The sequence below is a fragment of the Coturnix japonica genome, chromosome 4 (genome assembly GCF_001577835.2).
Source record: "Coturnix japonica isolate 7356 chromosome 4, Coturnix japonica 2.1, whole genome shotgun sequence".
Taxonomy (NCBI): Eukaryota; Metazoa; Chordata; class Aves; order Galliformes; family Phasianidae; genus Coturnix; species Coturnix japonica.
Window position 1 is genome coordinate 23,536,285 of NC_029519.1, and position 6,000 is coordinate 23,542,284.

General features: G+C 36.8%; 1 long non-coding RNA gene across 1 annotated transcript in view; it reads right to left on the minus strand.

Moving 5' to 3' along the window:
- LOC116653413 overlaps positions 1–539 on the minus strand; it is a 36,056-nt gene extending 35,517 nt beyond the window's left edge. The window contains exon 1 of the long non-coding RNA XR_004307195.1: positions 366–539. This is a non-coding gene — a long non-coding RNA (uncharacterized LOC116653413). The remainder of the gene's footprint in view (positions 1–365) is intronic.
- Between the last annotated feature and the right edge of the window lie 5,461 nt (positions 540–6,000).

Below are 6,000 nucleotides of genomic sequence, written 5' to 3' on the forward strand. Positions count from 1 at the left end.
TTTAATGTTTTATTTAAGCAGTTAAGGTTTTTTGTTTTTTGGGTTTTTTTGCTGTTGTTGTCACTTTTTTTTTTTTTTTTTTTTTTAAGGGGAACTTCTTTGACCCTGTGGAAGCAAAAGACAGAACATTTCTTCCGTCTCCTTCACAACTCCTTTTCTTTCACATGAGTATCCTTTTTAGTTCCCAAAGTACCATTCATATTCTGAAAATGACCTTTTCTTTCAACAGGTCTATGGGCTCCATTACTTTCAGAAACCAACATTTTCTCCCTGGCTCAGTAGGGACTATTTTAATATTCTCTTCAGACTCTCTTCATTGCCATACTAATAAACGCATGCAGGTTTACAGTGAAAAGAGATCTTACCAGACGAATGGCAGCAAGGTTACAAGCTCAAGCCTGTGACCTTCCGAAAGCTTGTTTTTCAGAGTTGCCTGATGGGGTGAGCAGTGCACTGATGTTATTCATTGAAACAGGAACTCCAAATATTATCCTCTTCTAAACAATGTCATTTTACCTTGACAACATATCATCACTGGCTTTCTTCTGCTCATCTCCTAGGTCAGGAAGGGAAGGTGAACAATTTATCACTCATGCATCCCCAATTTTAATGCAGATATTAACTGATATTCAATTTCCATTGAATATATATTTTGAATATTATATACACATACATATGCAGTAGTATTAAGGCACAAAGGCTAAATGTATCTGTCAGATATCAGATCTGAACTGGGATGTAGATATAGCATTTTCAACTACAGTATGAAGCATTTATGAATTATACTTAGCAATTTTTTTTTTCTAAAGCCTTTAAGCCATTTAACTATTAGAAAGTAAACACTTTAACAGGATTTCCAGTTTTATGATTCATTTGACTACAGCTTTCAAGAGTTTTTTAAATTTAAAAAAAAAAAAAAAAAGTTAGGTCATGCAGGTTCAGTTATTCTGAGTACTGCAAACCTGTAATGATTTGCACACTTCTTTTCAGGAGGATTTACAATTTGGATTATAACCCAGCTATACAAAAAGGTGTCATCCCATGTGCTAATCTCCTTCTTTGGCTCACAGATTTCACTTCCAAGATAATTCCTATACAGCAGAAAGGACCTGTTGTTGTTTTGTCAAACACTGAGAAAGCTGATGCCATCATTTCAGATGTATACATGTTTCTAATTTAGGTACTGCTGCCATCCAAACACAAAAGTTGCCTAGCAAAATTTTAGGTATTACTGTTTTCTTCCTGAAAAGCAGACATATTCAGCCCTTATGACTTACATCCTGTAAGGGCACCTGTGATTTGCCAGGAAAGATTCAGAAGTTTAGCTTGCTTCAGCAAAGAGAATTACAGGGAACATCTCCAAGCAAATTAACACACCAAGACTTAGGATAATAAGGTCAGTGTCTTTGGATCTGAATAGGATGCTCACAGCTGGCCTAGATTCTCTTAGTAATAATTTCTCTGAAGGCATACTTCTAATTAACTATGGTAGGAAAAAGTGGACATGCCAGATTTGGGAAGCAAGCTTTGTGTTCCTTTACCCACGGCATGTTAGAGAATTGAATCAAGAGTGGCTTTAAAACATTCTTTTTAGAGAAGTCCTCTTCAGATCACTAAGGGAAGCTGAAATTGGGATACAGAGTGGATTCTCCATGTCCATCTCCATAAGTTTCCCAGACCCACCCAAAGAGAACTTTTTTTTTTTAAGTCAGTCATCTAAAGACAATCTGGTAATAAAACACTTTTCCTTCTCTATCAAAGAAGAACATTCAGTGGACAAAAATGGCACTATTTAGAGCCTTAAGTCTAAGAACAACAGTTCATAAAACGATCCTTCAACTTTCAAACAAAATTAAAAGTGTTTAGTATCATTCTAAGCAAGCAACTCTTGCCAACTGGCTTTCAGATCAGAATGCTGTTCAGTACACTTGACAGAAAAGCTTGCGTAGCAACAAGAAGCCAACCCAAGATTTAGCACTGGAAGCAATTCAAACACTGCCAAAAAGAATTCCACAATAAGTGCACATTTTCACAGTGCTTTTAAGATTCTCATTCATGCATACCTAGAATCTCACAATTAAGGTCAGGCACCCTACTGTTTCACGTGCTCCTTATATTTAGATTAGAGATGTACTCAGGCTATCTTTAACAACAACAAATAATAAAATTCTGTTTTTAAAAAATGTAAAGATAACTAAGAGTAAATGAAGAAATCATACCTAAGAGCTTAGGGACAATTAGAGTAGTATGACAATCATGCTTCTACAAAGCTGCGCTAACCTGAGCAATTGGGATGCTTTTACATATCCAAGTAACTATTCCATTTATAATTCAAGGGCTAGCTGCAATGCACTTACCCCACTTCCCTTTCCCACTAGGCCTTCTCCTCCCCCAGATGTGAACTAAAAATACAGACTAATCATATTGTTTTGAAAACAGTTGGATTACCACAATTAGTCATTCAGATATATATTGTTTTGCAGTGTCTGTATGAGGCAAATACAATGATATTGCTTTGAAGTATTCATATGAACACAAGTGTCTTAGCCGAAACATACTATAAATTGAAAAGTAAAATATAAACATTATTTCAGCGATTACAAAAACACAACACATAAAGGTGAGGCGTTAAACATGATTAACAGAGCCAGAAACCAAATTAACTAAAGGCGTTAACTATCCCTGGAACAAAAATATTTTCATTGTTGCAAATGCAAAGCAGACTCTGACAAGTCTAATTAACGAATAGAATTCTTGTGTCTTCTACAATAGATCTTTAAACTGCTCCTGCTCAGCAGGCTCAAAATGACTTGGGGGGTGGGGGGGAGGGGTGTACAGGGGCTATTGAGCTGGAATAGCAGCTGTTTCACTCAGCTTGCTTTGCACCATGTCAGAATCCAGTGAGTTTTGTACTGCATCACAGTACATGTAAGCTAGCATCCCTCTCACCTCTCACATTTGAAAGTGAATTTAATCATAATATTCAAATGAAAATCCAGTAAAAAGTTTACATCTCTGTGCATGTCCTCTAATAAACTTTCACATACTAACATGGGTTTTAGGGTCTACTCTCCCCTCCCTGATCTTGCCCAGGCATACTTCAGTGAAGTAGAGCATTTGCATGTTCACAAATTCCCATAATCATAACTATAAAAATTGAGGTCTGTAAGAAAGAGTCACATACTTAAGTTTCCATATGCCTATCAGACATTTTCTGAACCCTGCAAAGACTACTGAAGTGAGACAGGCTCAAGTTTATTAAAGCATCTGTGTGTTCCAGCATGGAGTTCAGGAATCTTGAATGCAACATTATTCAGCCAATTTAACAAGATTAGCCAGCCTGCATTTTCCACTTTCTGTCATTTCTTCTTCTATAACAAGCTAGCTTGTAGCTAAGGAAAGCCAAGCTCTTTTAAAGCTTTATTCTTTCACAGCCAGTAAAGTACAGCATTTACAATTGGGAGCTATCATGTCAGAAACACAATAGTTTCTCACAGGTCATTCAAAGTGTGCGACACAAACCAAAAACAGGAAAATAAAAAGGACACCAGAAAGAAAGGAGACTAATTAATAGTTCTAAATTTTAGTTAAACTCTGTTCAACCTTCTGCTTCTCAGATCCAGCTAGACAGCTAATAAGCCTTGTGGAATTCTGGCTCTTAATTAACACACAATTATTTCTCCAGAAGGATTAGAAGTTTCACCAAATGTTCAAGAAGTCAGCTTCCACAGCTCAAATTAGATTACTGCCTACGTTTGGGAGCAAAGGTTACTGCTCCATATTCTATTTGTAACAGACTTGTTAAAAAAAAAATAAAAAGTGATCATATCTTTAAAGTAGATAAAGGATGCCCACATTTTCACTGCATAAAGCTTCTCTGTGCGAGCACGTAAATTCCCAAGCAGTAATTCAGTCATTTGACAAGAACAGCAATACACGTATACCTGGAATGCTTACATTAAGCTATTTAAATGAAAGAGAACACTGTGAGTAACCACTTTTCTCAAGGCTAATCCAACATCTTTACATGCCAAGGGTTGTGACTTTGCTCCCTAACAAGGAGCTAAGCAAAGGAACACTAGCTGCACCAGCAGCTTACACCACTGACACTGTGTGAACAATATATTGTAGTGTTTATGATGAGCTTTATAAATGGCATCTCTCCCATGATAGTCAAAATGCTTTGTTGGTAATTAGCCATTCCTTGGCTTTTCACTAAACACATACAGGGTGATTTAAAGTGCTGTGTCAGTTTTGTGAGCCTTCTACTCAAAAGAAGGCGCAAGTTTTAAATCATAACATTGAAACACTTGCCTTTACTCCAACAGTCAATACTTAGCAATTTTTTTTCTTAGTTTTGGAATATACTTGTCTCCTCTATTCTGCATTTCTTCTTCTTTAATGTTTCTATGCAACTTACTCCCTGCACACAAACTGCCCAAAAGCAGGTCTCACCCACTTCCAACACTGCCTGACATCATTTCACCAGCCAGACTTGTGCATTTGATGGGACATTCTGCCTTTATTTTGCAGCTCTTTGGTACATGGACATGCACTATCATTATTGCCCTTTGATGGTCATATGGCTCACATAGGTTTGTAAAACACACGCTGTCTATCTATGCTATTAGTGTTACAAAATACATATAGATTTTAGTTATACAATTTTAACATGGAGCCATCTCTGTTCAAGGCAATGCAACATTAATTACATCCTTTTTATCACACTTAATTCACAGGTGTCAGGTTGCTTTAACTCTTTGTCATTTTCCACATCTGTAAGATTTTCCAAACAGCTCACACTGAAAAGCCTTCGGTACACATTTTGTAGGCTGTTATGTAATGAGTGAAAAAGTTTGAGATAATAAAAATTCCTGAAATACTAAAACATGCCTTATTTGTTTGTTTGGCTCTTTTTCCTCTAGAATACAAGTATGGCATTCAAGTAACTTTGAAGTCCAGAACCTTGATGAGTTTGCCAAGGAAAAAACCCAGATCCACCTGGAGCCCTCACCACGCATATATTCACAGCTTTTAGACATTTGGTTTGATTTTTAGTGCAGAGACAGGAATTGTACTCAATGATCCTTGTGCACCTCTTCCAACAAGAGATATTCTGCAATTCTGAGGTGAGAATGTCCTCTGAAAGATATGGCATACATTAACCAACTATTTACCAGTAGCATTCTTAGTGCCCCACCAAGTACTGTAACCACAAATGCCTACCTTTAAGGACCTTCATCAACTATAATTTCTGACTAACTTCTTATTTTTTCACATCCTTTCTGTCTCCTGCTGGTTGGCCAGACCCATCCAACCACAAGTTGGAACAAAATGATCTTAAAAAGGTCCTTTTCAGCCTAAATGATTCCATGATTCTACAGTTAAGGGAAAAGGTTCCATTCATGTAATATAACAAATCCACATGTATGTTTTCATAACAAGAGTTCCAGAAGTATCACCATTCCAGAAAATAATGCCAGAAAAAGGTTGTTTCTATGCACTGAAGGGTCAAATATAAAACACCCCTTTATGTGAAAGGGCCTTAGACAAGGAGAAACTCTTGCAAGCATATACAGAAATTATCACATTCTGTGATTCCAGAGTTTACTGGAAACATGACTGCACATAATAGAGAATCCCTGTCTAGGCCCACATTGAAATATTTCAGTTGTGGAAGCTCTAGCAAAACTCCAGAGAAATAAACAGATAAGTAAAACATAGCTTATTTTGAAAACTGGCATTCAAGTCGCTACATTATGTACATAAAGCACCCTTGTAAAACAAGGGCTTAGCTCCAAGCAAAACCCAATATTTACTTCACTAAGCATCTATACCAAAATAATTACCTATGAAGAACAAAACCACACATACAACCAATATATCATCAAAATCTGCCATAAAACACAATGTAGGTTATATCTACAAAGCTTGTCCGTAGCTCCCTTTTCCTTGTTTTTGCTAAGCCACCTAGCTACTGAGGTGATCAGAGTCTGAGAG